Source organism: Lacerta agilis, chromosome 12, assembly GCF_009819535.1.
Source record: "Lacerta agilis isolate rLacAgi1 chromosome 12, rLacAgi1.pri, whole genome shotgun sequence".
Classification (NCBI taxonomy): Eukaryota; Metazoa; Chordata; class Lepidosauria; order Squamata; family Lacertidae; genus Lacerta; species Lacerta agilis.
This window is the reverse complement of record NC_046323.1, coordinates 36,945,748-36,962,663: the sequence shown is the minus strand read 5'-3', so window position 1 is coordinate 36,962,663 and position 16,916 is coordinate 36,945,748. Positions and strand designations below refer to the sequence as shown.

The window sequence follows — 16,916 nt, the reverse complement described above, 5'->3', positions numbered from 1 at the left end:
ATCAGTTGGGCAGCTCCGTTCTAAGAGGCTGCTTAAATTTAGCAACATAACTGAAGTTCTGCACCACTGCGGCTAAAACGGCACCCTCCTCTTGCCAGCTAGGCTGCCCGTTGCCTGTCAGAATCAGTCACATTTCACTGAAATCCCCCAAATTACCAGGAAAATGATGCACTGCACAGTGTCTCAAAAACTGGCATGGAAACATTCAGCAAGCCTTTGGGTCCGCACCGCACCCCTGTTTCTGTCTCTGCTGGGTAGGTGTTCACCGGCTAATAAATTCCTGTTAGTACCAGAAATTGGGTCAAGTACTATAGCCATGCCAGAGAATGGACAGACTCTTAAGCACTGGTGCTTGATTCCTATAAGCCAATTAAATGGCTAATGCAGTAACTTGTGGAAACATGTTATAATAATCATAGTCTTTAATGCACATATTAGGGTTGGCCTTGGTTTCTTCGTTTTAATAGAATTTTCCCATTCTCCAAATGTCACTATCCACACTAGAGGAGACAGTCCTACCTCTGACCTACTACTACATCCCATGCTTTTGCCTCTGCATGGAAAGGTGTTTACCAAAAAAAGACATGCAGCGGTACCTTGGTTCTCAAACTTAATCCGTTCTGGAAGTCTTTCCAAAACCAAAGCGTTCCAAAACTAAGGCAAACTTTCCCATAGAAAGTAATGCAAAATGGATTAATCCATTCCAGACTTTTAAAAACAACCCTAAAACAGCAATTTAACATGAATTTTATTATCTAACGAGACCAATGATCCATAAAATGACAGCAATAAATAATGTACTGCGCAGTCACACAATCAATCAATCAGTAGCTGAACTGGGTTCCACACTGTCACAAAAACAACAACAAAGAGCCGCAAAAACAAAAAGAGACCTCAAAATGAATAGCAAAAACAGACAGACCTCACCATAACACTCAAAACAGAAGTGTGGCACTCAAATCAGAAGCGTAACACTCAAAACGGAGCACGTTCGACTTCCGAAAAAAGTTTGCAAACCAGAACACTTACTTCCGGGTTTGCAGTGTTTGGGTTCCAAGTTGTTTGAGTACCAAGGCGTTTGAGAAGGTATACCACTGTAGATGCAGTCATACATGCTAAGGTACTAATGGTAGCGAAGTGCTGAGGAACTGATAGAACTGATAGAACATACATTCTTCTCCATATGACCACAGCACTCCACAGCATGGCACACATACAGAACTTGCTTCTTGTACATATAGATCACCAATATTTTTCAAAATTCCTCCAGAATTTGGAGCACGGCACTTGGCTCAATCTCATGTGATAGGACAGAAACCATGTTCCAAACCAGCCTTTGCCAACTTGGAAGGTTGGAATCCAAAACATCTGGAAGGCACCAGGCTGGTGAAGGCTGTTTTGAACGGAGGTGAGTTTTAAACAATATGGGAGCATTTCCAGATAATCAAACCATTGCATATTAACCTAAAGGTTAGTTGGGTCACAGTGAATAACCAGCAGGATTACTGAAGTACAGAAAACGCAGTACTATACATTTGGAAGCTAGCATGAAAAATGTGTCTCCACTTTCTAACACTACTTCAAGGTATTCATTGTTAAATTTATGCTAGGATATACTTTATGGCACTCGTGGGTGTGATTTAGTGAGACAAAAACAATTGATTTTATGATTTAGTGTGACAAAAGAAATTGTTTCATTTTTTAAACATTCATCGCATTGATTCTTATCAAATAAACACCACTTATCACATAAGATAAATACAAAACAGATGGACCATCAGCAACTGTAATTTCTGACACACCAAAACTGATTAGCATGACATCAAATAAAAGCATGCCCTTCAGGCAGGTTGGTTTTTATAGATATTTGGGGATTGTTATTTATATTAAATGGCAACATGAGCTTCGAAGTATATTTGTAACAGGGGAATTTGATAATGTGGCATGTTGCCCGCTTTCCTAGATCTTGTTTATTAATAACTGTAACAATGCCTTGAATTTGATATTGTTTTTACAAGACTAAGGTTGTGGATTATGCCCTTGTTCCACTGAAGGAATTAGATAAATCAGATGAACTGGAGCTGTGAAGCAGCAGCAGGTCGGGGAAGGGAGGGAACATGGTACAGTATAGTTTCCCTTTCAATCTGCTTGATGGGAGACAAGATGCAAGAAAGCAAAGGTTCATCTAGGCAACAGCTCCCAGTCCTTCTGATCTGGCATTGCAGCATACAACAAAGAGTGTGGGAACAGAAAAGTACCTTGTCCCCAGAGAAGCCATGCTATTAGTATGGAGGGAGCCAAACAGCTAGTCCTGCTGCAGTCTTTATTAACAATGGTGATCATCAGCAACCATTATGGACTGAAGCATCCTGAATATTTACCCTGTGGGAGATCAGTAAGTGCTGAAACTGCTCTTGATCCTCAACATGAGGTCTCTCTGGATGAGCCCTTAGTAGTATGACTGAAGTACTCTTGTCTGCCATTACAATGGCTACATTAGCATGAATGCAAATCTGTTTCTCAACAGCCAGCCACACAATTTGTGCAATGCCATGGTCTATTACACACTCAATCTGCATTGTAGATGGGTGCAGTGGTGTGGAGGGGGGGCTGTTTTTGTCTTATGTTGGGGTGCTGTTGACAATGGATAGGCATATGCCACATTTTCCTTCATTCGAGCAGGTTGCATTCTATTTTGAAATCTTTCACCCTACAACAGTGTTGATTCTACCACAGTACAGATGGGGAAACCTGTGCCCATCCAGGCATTGTTGAACAATAGCTCCCACCATCCCTCATCGTTGGCCAGGCTCACTGGGGCTGATGGAAGTTGCTGTTAGCTGGGAGGCTAATCTGCAAGAACAGACTTGCTCTGTCCAGGCTCCAAATTCTGTTCGAAGAACTGGAAGTGGGAGTCATTTAAAAAAAAAGGGGTACAGAATTTCACACATACAGGAAGGAGGGTTTTTCTTCTTTCTGAACATTACTGCCAGGAAGAATTCTGGATTGTTGACAAGAGCTAGAAAAATATTTCAAAATCTGAGGTGCAGTGTATAATACCCAATGAGCAGCACTGGGAGTGGCAATTTAAAGAGTGTTAGTTGAAACCTGACCACAGAACCACACTGTGTTCTATTAAAAACAAAAACCCATCTATTTATTTGACAGAATTTGCAGGCTGTTTAATTCTAAAGTGGAACATCTTTAAAGCAGTTTACATAAAATAGTGTGAATAGTTACCAAATTACAGATAAAATCAACATTTAAAAAAAAGAGAACACACACACACACACACACACACACACACACACACAAATTATCAAAAACATTAATAATGCCACTAATATTACTGTAATTTAAAAACAAGTATGCATAATAAAATTGCATGTCTGGGTAGACCTGACAAAAGTGGTAAAGTAGGCACATCTGGGTCAAAGGTGATCCTTCAAGTAAATTGGTCTCAAGCTATTGAGGTTTTTATATATCAATAACAACACTTTGAACCTGGACCAGTAGCAGGTCAGCACCCAGTTCAGACCTCTGAACAGAGGTGGAATTATGTTGACATAATCTGACTATCGTCAGCAATTGTGCTGCAGCATTCTGTACTAGCTACAGTTTCCGGCTCAACCGCAAGGGAAGCCCCACATAGAATGCAATGCAGTAATCCATTCTTGAAGTTACCAATGCCTGATATAATGCGATCAAGCTATCCCAGACCAGTAACAGTCGCAACTGCTGTTACAGCTGCAGCCGACACATTATTTCACTAATGTGGCACAGCACAGAAGCAACTTTTAAAAAGGAAGTGATTCTCTACCAAGTATCTCGGTGACTCAAGTTTCTGACTGTTAATGAGTAAACAGGTTTAAATCTTTGAACAATTCTTAACAGGAAAAACTAAAGGTCATTTTAAATTTTGACAGAAAGCCTGAAAAAACAGAGGAGGGGATACTTTTTCAAAATGAATAGAGGTGGTGCAGGAACAGTGCACATCAGACTGCTTTTATTTAAACAAAAGGGTATGAAAAAAGTAGTAGTAGTAATAATAATACAGCCACATTAAGGAAGATGGTTCTAATGGAGGCAGAAAAGATGACTCTTTTCCACATTAACTTTTATCCCATAAGGGTGGGGAATACCTGGCCTGCTAGCCTAAATAGGTGCAGCATGGGTCCTATTTAGCCTGTGAGGCCATTTCCCCGCCTGCCCCACACCCTGATGTCATATGTGATATTAGGATTGGGGCAGCTAGGGACATGGCCTGTCAATACACAGGTGTCAACCTTGAAGTGTGCTTCAAATTGTGCATTGGCAAGGGAGGCTTCCTATCCTGCTAATCAGCTGGCTGACATGGAGCTATTGGCTGAACGACTGGGGAACAGGACAATACAGCTGACACCTGCCCAAAGTGGGGATATGGCAAACTCCAATGGGCCTAAAGTCACCTCCTATCACTTCAAGCCTTGTGGGGAACTTAGTCACACAGTGGATCCCTACAGGAAGCAGGCTTGAAGTCACTTCCTATCAGCTGATAGGTGGCAATGTCAAGCCTTACTTGGCTAGCCTGTTCCTATGCACCACAGCTTGCAATGGTTCAAAGGAAAAACTGGTCCTCTGGTGCCATAGTAATATCAGGTGATTGACAGGTGATGGGGCACCACCCACCTGCCGATGCGGCACACTGGGATTGGGGGAAACCAGGAGTCTAGCAAATCTTAAGAATAGGCAGATTCACAGTGCAGGTGAATGATTATTGACACACAGTTTTATACTACGAATACAATTGATTGACACGGCCAAAGGTATGACCTATAGTTGTGGAGTGTTAAGGAGCGGGGGGGGGGGGGCTGCTCCCCTCTCCTTCCACCCTACATGGACTTTGTCTCCATGTAAAAGGAGGGCATCTTAAAAAGTAGAGACATCACCTTGCCGACAAAGGTCCGTATAGTTAAAGCTATGGTTTTCCCAGTAGTGATGTATGGAAGTGAGAGCTGGACCATAAAGAAGGCTGATCGCCGAAGAACTGATGCTTTTGAATTATGGTGCTGGAGGAGACTCTTGAGAGTCCCATGGACTGCAAGAAGATCAAACCTATCCATTCTGAAGGAAATCAGCCCTGAGTGCTCACTGGAAGGACAGATCCTGAAGCTGAGGATCCAATATTTTGGCCACCTCGTGAGAAGAGAAGACTCCCTGGGAAAAGACCCTGATGTTGGGAAAGATGGAGGGCACAAGGAGAAGGGGACGACAGAGGACGAGATGGTTGGACAGTGTTCTCGAAGCTACTAACATGAGTTTGGCCAAACTGCGGGAGGCAGTGAAAGATACACACATTTAATTTATTATAGCAAGCGACATAACAGAAAACCTTAGCTGGCTTAAGATGAACAGACCAACATAAAGTGTAAGATATCCAGTTATCCAGCTTAGTAATGCTGCAAACTTATAAACACTTACAAAGGACTAAGTGCCACTGAACACAATGGGACTTACTTCTAAGTAAACATGCAGAGGATTGTGCTGTAAAGCAACTAATTTTAAAAGGGGGGCAGGGGGCTTAATTTAACTCCATGATTTAACTGCCATGATTTACCAAACAGATTCATCCAATTTATTTTTTAAAAAATCATAAAAGTTCTTGCATAGAATGAAATGGAAAAAGATGTCACTGGCTTAACAAAAAACAACAACAAATTACTAAAATGCCTAGTGTTCAATAAACATAAAGCAAAGACTATCTGAATGGCCTTGCAGTAAATGACCCTTGGCTATATTCCCCACACATTAATAAGAATACAAACTATGGGACTTTTTAATAGGTACACAATTATTGATAATGCTCCATAAAGATATATAGGAAACCTCATTATCAAATATTGATTTTTCTTCCTCAACTGTTATTTAAGCTCCAATAAATTAGCAAAACTATTCAATTCATTTGCAAATATCACCTGTGCAGTGTGGGTAACTATATGTCATGTGTTTTGCAGCTCCAAAGCCCTTTCTTTTTTTTTAAGGAAAGCAGCTGGCAAATTGAAAAGGAGAAAGAGGGAACAGAAAAGGGGATAACAACCACACGCCCTTAGTGCTTATCCACTCAAAATTACTGGCACCAAAGCTGTTTTCTTTTCAGATTACTCTATTATACCAGTTTACACATAACATGCAGTTAGCTCCTAATATTGCAGCTGTAGCTGCTTTGCCCCAGCAGGAACAGCACAGCAAAATTATTAATTAGCTATACATGGGATTAACTGAGGGGAAAAAAAACCCTAAATCTTGTGATTCAGGAGGCCTGCACGTGACTGATAAGAGAGGCATGGGAGAGAATATTCAGCAGTTTCTCCACTGAAATTTTGCCATATTCAACTATCTTAAAGGAACAGTTGTCTATAGTCTGGAGGGTATGCTAATTCAGAGCAGCGCAGCATACAATTGCAGCACAAAGCACCTCTGCAGTCAGTGCTGTAAAACAACAGGCTTGCCCCAACATCTGTTTTAACATTTCTGTGTGCTTCCTGTTCGATAGGGGTGGGGGAAGGACTATAGGAACACCTTCGGTTAAGTTTAATTAGCAATACTTATATTTAAAAGGAACCATACCTGTATAAATAAAGTAATTAAAAGAACAGTTCAGGTAGGAAACAATCACTCAGGAAGACAATGCATAGCTGTTTTTTCATAATCAGAAATCAAGTAAGGCAGAAATAGCCTCCCAACATTGAGGACTACAATTCCCATCATCCCTGACCATTGCCAGATTGACTGGGGCTGATGGTAGTTGGAGTCCTAGTTGGAGTCCACAGCATTTGGAAGGCAATTTATTTGCTATTCCTTTATCCCTGCTCTTGCACTCCATGTGTTCATAGGCTGCTGTAGTAACTCTCTTGTCATCTACCGTAAATGGTGTGCAAGTAAATGCCTATCCACTGTTTTCACTTATAGTTAATAACCAATTATTCAATCAATCAATCAATCAATCAATCTATATACTGCCCATCATCCTAAGCTCACAGGGTGGTTTACAGTATAAAGTTGTTTTAAAATACACTGCTTACTCTAGAGCACTTCCCCCACAATTTGAACCTATGGCAAATTTCGGTTTACCTCTTCTCTGTGTAATCTAATCAAAGTGGATGCAGATTAAGGGGTTGCCTCTTTAGGATTGCAGAGCTATGTGTTCAAAGCAACATCCTTCCATCTGCCACTTCCCAGCGTTTGCTTGTAGCCCACGGACTAAAGAAGGCAAAAACAAACAAACCACGATTCTCCTTCTAAGATGTTTATCCTCTCCCTTTGAAGTAAAAGTTCACATTGTTGTTGTTTAACCATTAAAAAGTTATGCCTCTCTCTTTGATTGGTACGCAAGATCCTCCCACCCCACTCCTGTGGCTTACTGGATCAACGGTTAGTTAACTGCTCTCATCAGTTCTCCCTGCAGGGAGCCTCAATCCTCACCGGTGTACTAAACAGTGCACAGTCTTATCTTGAAATGCAGCCTTTATTCCCTGAGATCTGACAGAAGGAAGGGGAGGAAGGGCAAATGCAGTTCGTGGTGGTGGGGAGCCCTTTTGTGCAACTGTCCTTGGGTGAAAGTATAAAGCACATATCCTCAGCATGGCGAACTGCGTAGGTCAGGCACAAATTCGTTTTGCAATCAGGAAGAATCACAATGACTGGTGATTACCTTCATTAAAGCCACTTGTATCTATTCCACAGATGTGGGTGGCGCTGTGGGTTAATGTCCATTGGTTGTCATTGGGAGAACAGGAATAAGGCTCTATGTTTAGTTCACAGAAATTAGAAAATATTTTACCTGATACTAGGAAGGCAAGAACTGACTCAACCTCAGTAAAAATTCTATCACTGGGTGGGGGGAGTGAGGCGGTGGCAGGAAAAGTATGCTAATTAGAAATGGCAAGAATTTTTTAAAAAATACAATCTGTTAAAGTCACTCTCAAATGACTATTCCCCATCTTATGCTGTGATCCACACAAACCTGCCATTTCACATTGTTGTAAAGGTAAAGGTAAAGGGACCCCTAACCATTAGGTCCAGTTGTGAATGACTATGGGGTTGCGGCGCTCATCTCGCTTTACTGGCCGAGGGAGCCGGCGTACAGCTTCCGGGTGATGTGGCCAGCATGACTAAGCCGCTTCTGGCGAACCAGAGCAGCGCCCGGAAACGCCGTTTACCTTCCCGCTGGAGCGGTACCTATTTATCTACTTGCACTTTGACGTGCTTTCATACTGCTAGGTTGGCAGGAGCTGGGACCGAGCGACGGGAGCTCACCCCGTCGTGGGGATTCAAACCCCCGACCTTCCAATCGGCAAGACCTAGGCTCAGTGGTTTAGACCACAGTGCCACCCACGTCCCGTCTTCACACTGTTGTACAAAAGATCAAAAATCCAAATATCTGAATATGTTGGTATATATTCTGTAGGAAGTCATCCAGTACAGATTATAAGAACTGCACTGTTTTCCAATATGCATACATGTAGTTCTGGTTAACTTGTAAGGACATATGTTTCATGAGTGGAATTTAGTTCTTTAACTTCCCTGCCTCATCAAAACATTCAGGGAATGCAATCACCTGCCTTTAAATCCTAGATTCGTACATTACATTAGAAGAGCCTGCCTGGATCAGAACTAATGCCTATTTAGTCCAGCATAAGATTTCCCACCGTCTCTAAACAGATGCCTTGGGGAACCCCACAAGCAGGACATGAAGGCAATAACAGCCATCTCTAGCTATTGTTTCCTGTCAGTTAGCTTGCCGCCTCTGACCTTGGACAGTTACAGAGGCAGATTTAGGGCAGTGCAACCTGTTTCCCCCCATACAGGGTGCCAAGCCAAGGTGGTGCCTTCCCAAAGCCTAGTAACCACTTGCAATGGGAAGGAGGAGTGGGGGTTCTGACAGGGTCCTATAGCCCTCCCTCCTCATTCCCAAAGCCTAGTCAGCCCCTTCCCAGGAGGTGGGAGGGCCCTAGGACCTTGCCCGAGACTTCACGCCTCCTTCCTTAAAGCCTGGCACCTCGCTTACCCAGCTTTGGGAAGGTAGTTGTTGGCTGGGAGGGAGCATCAAATTTGGGCTTTGCACAAGGCAACCTTTTACCAAGGTCCGGCCCCTGATAGCTATCATGGTTAGCAGGGCAGTCTTAAGTAAATCCGGCGCCATTCCGCAAAGATCCCTCCGGCGCCCCTCGCGCTCCGCCGGGCAGGGCCAGGTGCAGCGAGCAGCCGGAGGGTGCGGCGGGCGGGGATGCCAAACTCGCGTTTCGCAAGGCAGGGCCAGGCACGACGGGCAGCTGGAGGGGCGGGTGGGGACGCTGCCAGCTGTGCTCCACCTCTGCCTGCTCAGCCAAAGCGGTGGCATGACGCTGCCGTCCAGGGAGCCCTGGCTGCAGCGCCGACGGGAGGCACGCCGATGGCGTCCCCACATCCGCAGCCCCAGAAGAGGTGGGCGAGAGCAGCGCTGCTGGTGGGGCTGGCGGGCACAGGCACCCTCCTGAAGCCATGGCGTCTTGCGCTAGTAGCCTCAATGACTAAGATGACCCTGATGGTTAGTACTCTGTGATAGCCTTATCCTCCATGAATTTCCTTAATCCTTCTTTAAAGCCATCTCCTGAAAGAAAAAACACACAGCAAAGATCCCCTTGAACAACTTATCTTTCGGGTGCACTAATGTACTAAAAATCAGTACGTGCAGCTATTGCTGCAATTAATTATGAATTTATTACCTGCCCTTCACCCTATGTTCCCAGCGCAGGTTAAAACACAATGTTAAAAACAGGTTTTTTAAAAACCTAAAGCTTATACTCACAAAAATGGGGGTGGGTCCTAGAAATATAAATGAGGGCCAGTTTAAAGATAACACTTCCATGCCAAGGAAAAGTCATCTGTTAATTTCTGCTCTTATTAAAGGTACAGAGGCTATGTCTATAGAATATGGACAAGCCAAGGTGGCACAATTCATTTTTAGTTGTATTTTCATGCTGTGGTTGTATTTTCAGATTCGTGGTCATGTGCACTGGGAAATGGATTTTACAGTGAAGGAGACACATCAATGGAGTATATGACACACATACACATGCTATTCCTTTGATGTATGGCTTTCTCCTAAGGATTGTAAGAGTATTGAAATAATGTATGTTGAAGCAATTTGTATACTCAAAGAAAGCACCACACAATGCTATGGTTTGTGATCTGAAGAGCCTTTCACTGACCCACAAAAACAATTGTGATAAAAATTTGTTGGAAGTGTTTGTTTGCTAAATAACTCATTGGACACTGGTCAGGATCAGATGTTCTTATGATTTAAGGAATGTAAGAGGTCAAAAAGCTAAGCCAGCATACCATCCCCAAACCCAGTCTTCACTAGGCAATAAATACAAATTAAAAGCACATACCCCAAAAGGGTAAGAAGAACAGGACAGTATTCAATTTTACTCCTCTGCTAAGAGAAAATGATAGCAAGTGGATTTGTCAATTACATTACAAATACAGATTACAGAATATGAAAGGTCTGCTTGAATGAAATAATGAATGTAATGGCATAAAAAGCTAAAAAGAAGCAATGCACACTAGAATATGGACATTACTGATATTATTCATAAGTAATGAAATTATTTCTCCCTAAATAATCATTCCTTATGATAAGAAGCTCCTTCTGCAAATTGATGCAACAAAGTATTTTTGCTTAATGCTGTCATAGGTTGAGAGTGAAGTCAATGCTAAAGTCATAAAATTCTGAAATGTGGCCCATTTTATCTTTATTAATGGAAATTAACCTGACACAGTATATGCTTAGCAGCAGAGGAAAGACCATCCAATTTACAACAGTTACATGCTTTTTTAAAAACTCAATAACTGTTCTGTATATTGATGGTTATATTTCTTAGCTGCACTAGAAGATGGCCTTGTCTGTATCCAATGCAATATTCAGACTATGAAGGTCAAACAAGTTGTCTCCTTTTGTTTTCTACATATTTGTATTTTTCTATATAATGTATATAATCTATATAGGTAATTTCCATATCTTTTCAAGTCTGCTGCTCTGTCAGAAACACACACACACACACACACACACCGAAAATACATTCTGCCAAGCAAGACTCTTCCTTCCCCTAACAATAACCTACCTTTTAATTTTTTGTTGAGTTTTGCATGCAACTGAAATATCAAAAACCACTGGTGCATGTCAAGATTTACATGTGAAAATGGAGTTTTTCACCTTACAAAAAATGTTGTTTTTAATTTTATTTTTGCCTGGTAGCACAGGAAAACACAGAAAAGTACAAAGGCTAAATTAGAAATGTTGTTGTTGTTGTTGTTGTTGTTGTTGTTGTTGTTGTTGTTGAAATACAGTATGTTTACCACCCTTCACCTGTAGATCTCAGGGCAGTTCCCAATAGGAAAATACATGATAAAAAGCGCAAAATATATAATAAACAACAATAACAAAACATACCGCTAACCACCACTTGGATCACCACTATCATCCTGTGGGTTTGTTTGAGGCATCAATAAGCCTCCCTAGAATGAGGTTTTCGGGGTAACCTGCAGCTACAACGAATTTTAAATGCATACAATAAAACACACGATAAAAGCAACTTCAAACTAGTTTGCAGTTCTGAAGCCTGATGAGGCTTTGTGCAAGACAGAGACAGAGAGCCTTCCCCTAATGCCAGATTTTCTTGTTCAAAATGCATCAAGACATTAGAAGTCCAGTGGTTTATTATTCTAGTTATTAGAGTGTTGACCTAAAAGGAAAGGCTCAAGCTCACATACCCACTGAGCCATGAAGTTCACTGGGTGGCCTTGGGCCAATCTCTAGCTGTCAGACCAACAGACCTCACAATGTTGTTGTGAAAATAAAATGTGGGGGGGGGCTCTTTACATGACCCTGAGCTCTTTGGGGGGGGGAAGAGTGGACTAAAAATGCAATGAACGAACCAACAAACAAACAAACAAACAAATACTGCTTGACACAAGTACCTCTGTTCATGGGTATAATAGTTTTTGAGAGTGCAGTTCTCAACACACTTTCCTGCACGCAGACATGCATAGAACTGCACTCTAAGAAAGATAACATTTAACACTGTAAACCTTGTAAGTTTAATAAGAAAGGAGTGTACTGAATATACATCAGTTCTACTTTCAACAAAGTAGTGAGTCTGAATTACCCCAAAGGCACATTCTTCCATTGTTTCTCGAGACAGATGAATGCCAACACACAAAAATTAAGTTAGGTTCACGTATCTTTAAGTCCTAAAAATCCTCCACCTCATTCCTTTTTCTAAAGTTGAAAAGGGCATGGGGTTATTTAAACTGGGTCCTCTGCTCCAATTCTAATAAGGAAGAAGGAGCTGGAAAACACATAATTCTCCAGAAAAGTAAGATAAGGAAGGCATCCTCATACAAGCACCAGGTAGGCAATTATTTAATTGTATTTTGAACATCAATTTTCATATCAGTATGCAAAGCAGCAACAACATTTATCTGAAATGCATGGAATACTGATCCTGGACAATGATATTAACTGACCCAAGCTTCCTGCACTTCTGGTCCAAGGCTATATAGTACACGGTCAGGACTAGAACTAGAGGGGGAAATTGCAGAGAGAGAGAAGCAGACGTCTCTAGTCTGAGACAGCTCTTAGGAGCCATAAAGGCAAGCATAGACAGAGGCATGTGCACATCACATCTGGCCTGCAAAAAGTGCAAAATGGAGGCTAGCTATTTTGGACAAACTTCAGTATATACCGTATTCCCAGCAAGTGTGGTGAAACTTCTGCCTATTTGTCCTTAGTGTACTTTGGTCTGTAACACGTTCTCAATGCCTGATGGCTATTCAGCTCTGAAAGCCTCCGGATGTGAGCGCAGTTTTTGAGAAAAATACAGAATCCAGTTTCTTTCTTTTCTGCTCCAGGATAATGTTCAACGCTGACAAAGCAGGAAATAAGCAACCGAGGTTTTGTAATACCGGTATCTTTACTCAATTGTACTGAGGCCACAAGTGTTGCTTATCCTTTTTCATTCTAAATCCAATACAATCCATGCCTCGTGGAAAAGGTGTATGAAAATATTGTTCTTTGGAGTTAGCAATCTTACAGAAAAATACCAAGATGCTAAAAGCCAGGTGCTAAGTTCTGCAAATTTGTGTCTCTCTCACACACAGTACATGACTGGTGAACTGACTGAGTCCAGCTTTGTGGGTCAGTGACAGACCACATGCTTTACTTGCAGAAGGTCTTAAATTCAATCCCTGGCACCTCCACTTTTTTAATAGAAGGAGGAGGACAACGTTTGCTAGATGGACAGTCTTTCTACGGTATATTCCTATGACTTTCAGATACCAGTCCAGGAAACATCTGTACAGATGTGCCCCATAGCTGAATGGTTTTTCTAGGTCTTCAATTCAGGTAGTCCCAATTGTGTACTTTTGCAAAAGGTGGGGAAACATTGTTCTCTAGATGCTCTGCATGAACTGGTTGTTATTACAATATACATATGATCTGTGAACAGTTATACATATAAGGTAGGTGTGTGTGTTTGTGTGTGCTGTGTATATATGTGTGTAGAATGTGTTTTGTAAACCATCAAGAGGTATTATTACAAACAAGCAGCATATACATTTTCTTAGATAGACAAATAGCTAAACAGATAATGGGGAGGGTAGAGCACAAGTAGCTGTTCTCTTGAATTCAGTGTTCCTGTGGTGATCTGAAATAAGAGAACAACTCTTATGCCCTCATAGGCATATTTTTTATTTTTATGTCCCTTTTGTTATAGGAATTCTAAGGTCTCACATATATATATATAAATCATATTTTCACACATCTACAAGGCAAATACATACATAAGTATATAAACCACATGTCTGAAATAGTACAGCCATTTTGACTCTTCCAGAGACCTCAAATATTCTCTGCAGTGAGGAAGGAAATGGGAAAAGCCTCCCCATTGTCTCTTTGCTCAAAAATCCTGTCTTAAGGGTGTATCTGTGCATGAATAGGGTGACAGCATCTTAAAAAGTAGAGACATCACCTTGCCTTGCCGACAAAGGTCCGTATAGTTAAAGCTATGGTTTCCCCAGTAGTGATGTATGGAAGTGAGAGCTGGACCATAAAGAAGGCTAATCGCCAAAGAACTGATGCTTTTGAATTATGGTGCTGGAGGAGACTCTTGAGAGTCCTATGGACTGCAAGAAGATCAAACCTATTCATTCTGAAGGAAATCAGCCCTGAGTGCTCACTGGAAGGACAGATCCTGAAGCTGAGGCTCCAATACTTGGCCACATCATGAGAAGAGAAGACTCCCAGGAAAAGACCCTGATCTGATATTGGGAAAGGTTGAGTGCAGAAGGAGAAGGGGACGACAGAGGACGAGATGGTTGGACAGTGTTCTCGAAGCTACCAAACTGCAGGAGGAGGTGGAAGACAGGAGTGCTTGGCGTGCTCTGGTCCATGAGGTCATGAAGAGTGGGACACAACTAAACAACAAGGGCGAGTCTGTGACCTGGATTCATGAACTAAATATATAGCATTTCAAAAGGAATGGCCAGGCTGCCCAGGTAAAGCAATCAAGTGACCATTATCAGTATCATGCCAGAGAGGATTTCTGTTGTAGCCCACCCCCTGTGATGTATTTCTGCTGTAGCCCGCCTCCACCTGTGATGTACGTATGATTTTTTGGGGGGTGGGGGTGGCCTTGAGCTACAGGGTGGGCAATTTCAAAAGTCTATATACTGTAAGGACTTGCACACCATTGTTCTGGGTCCCTCCTGCCTCCTGCGTGTGGTTGTGAGAACCCTGTTGCAACAGTTAATAAAGATCAGGCTTACTAGTTGCCTTGCTTCTCAATATTCTCTGCTTGGCCTCTGTTATTTTCTCCTTCCAATAGGGGACCTGCTTAAGGACTCTATACGGGCTCTTGGATACCCCATAAGGAAAAAGGAGCAGTATTTTTCTTATAACACTTTATAATAAGAAAACTCTGCTTGTTCTTTTTTACACAGCTTTAAAAAAAAAAAACAGGTGTGGTAAGTCAACATTGTGGTTCTTCCCCCTGTGTTGCAAAAAGGTTTGCTATTCCGGCCTCTACCAGCGATTGCAAATTTCTGTGGCAGGAAGTTTTGCAGAGCTGGCAAAACCACTGTAGAGAACTGAGAATGCTGGGAGGGGTAGAGAAACGAGCGTACAAAATCTTTACAAACCGGCCACAGAAGAGAAGTTGTTATGAGGAAACTGAGCCGCCTTTTCAACCCTTCTCCACCTATATACCGAAACAACTTTCAAATTAGATTCTTAAGCAGAACTCAATTTTTAAAATCAGAGACGCTTAGCGATGCTGGTTGAAAGCCAATTATCACAGTTTGCAGTTTGCAGGAGGTGGGGGGGGGGGTAGGAAAAAGGAGGGGTAAAGAAAAACTGTCCCTGTCCACTTGAGGAAAAAACACTCAAGACATGTTCAGAAATCTGTTTGTTTAAAACAGGCTATATAGCCTGTGCCAAGCCTCAAAAGGTGACCTGCCATGCCCAAAAAGACCAGTCCCAATCAATGAAAATCCACCTGACCACACAATCCCATTAAAGTAAATAGCAGCCGCATACTGTTACTGATATTACTGATATTCTCTGGACATAGTGCCTTGCCCACCACACTATAAAACACAGATAAAGGAAAAAGTCATTTCTATCCTACTATAAATTTTCTTTAGTGGACCTAGGGAAAGGAGTGGACTTTTTAAAGACTGTCATTGCTTTTGGTGTGTATTTTTCATATATATATATTCAATTAAAAAATAATAATAGCATGATTGTGTTGTTGTTCAGTGAATGGTCTAGATCCTGGGAAATGCTAGTTTTCATCTCTACCCAAGGATGAGGGACAGAAAATCACCCTAGGAACATTATGTTGTATATGAACCCCTGTTCCCCAAAAAGAAAGGTGGAAAACCACAGGGTGGTGGCCATGAACTCTTTCTGACTTTTAATTTCCCGCTCCTCCTCATTCAAAGCCTTTTTTTTCTGGGGAGGGAAAGAGCCTCTCTGCCTGTTAGGTCCAGCTGCCTTTAGGGCCGTGGTTTCCAACGTGGGGCATATGCCCCACGGGGGGCGGGGCGGGGGAGGGAGCAATTTGATTTTTAAGGGGGGGAAATTCCAGAATGAGTTATTAACCGTTATTGGCCTTTTAGGCTTCCTCCACGTGAGTTCACTTTTTGAATAATAAGAATTATATGTAATAATAATAATAATAATTTGTTTATACCCCGTCCATCTGGCTGGGTTTCCCCTGCCACTCTGGGCGGCTTCCAACAAAATATTTAAAATACAATTAAACGGGGGGGGGGGGAGAGAGAGAGAGAGAGAGAGAGAGAGAGAGAGAATCAGGATTTTAGAGGTGCTTAGGTGGGGCATATTGGAACCACTGCTTTAGGGACAAGTCTTCTCAGCTTCCCCCTTGACCCCACGACTAATAACATTTATGCCCCCCCTTCTAATAAGGGGTTCACACAAACCCAACCCACCCCGCTCTGCTGCGATAGGAGGCAGGGGGGATGCAGTTACAGTCTATGCACCCCACAGAAGGCCAGCAAGACCCCCCAGGCTTACCTTGGCTGCTGGCCTTGGCCTGCCGGCGTCCAGGCGAGGCGAGAGGGGTCAGGTAAGCGCGCGCGAAGGGCCCACAGGGGTGACTCACGCAGGCAAGGCAAGCAGGCACACTGCTCAGCTCGAGCGAGTTCCTCTCTAGCGAAGGAAGTGGCGCCGGGGCGGCTAAGTGGGCGCTGCTGGGCCTCTCAAGAGCACGAGGCTGAGAGGAAGGGCTGGGCTCTCTGAGGTGAAGGGAAATTTCCCCGGGCGATTCGTGGAACGAAAGGAGGGGAAGGGAGCCTTCTCTAAAATGAAAGAA

General features: G+C 42.6%; 1 protein-coding gene across 1 annotated transcript in view; it reads right to left on the bottom strand.

Moving 5' to 3' along the window:
- The window catches only part of APBB1IP (amyloid beta precursor protein binding family B member 1 interacting protein), a 49,728-nt gene extending 33,026 nt beyond the window's left edge, over positions 1 to 16,702 (bottom strand). The window contains exon 1 of the mRNA XM_033165449.1: positions 16,619 to 16,702. The gene's annotated coding sequence lies outside the window, so the exon portion shown is untranslated. The remainder of the gene's footprint in view (positions 1 to 16,618) is intronic.
- Positions 16,703 to 16,916: the final 214 nt, after the last annotated feature.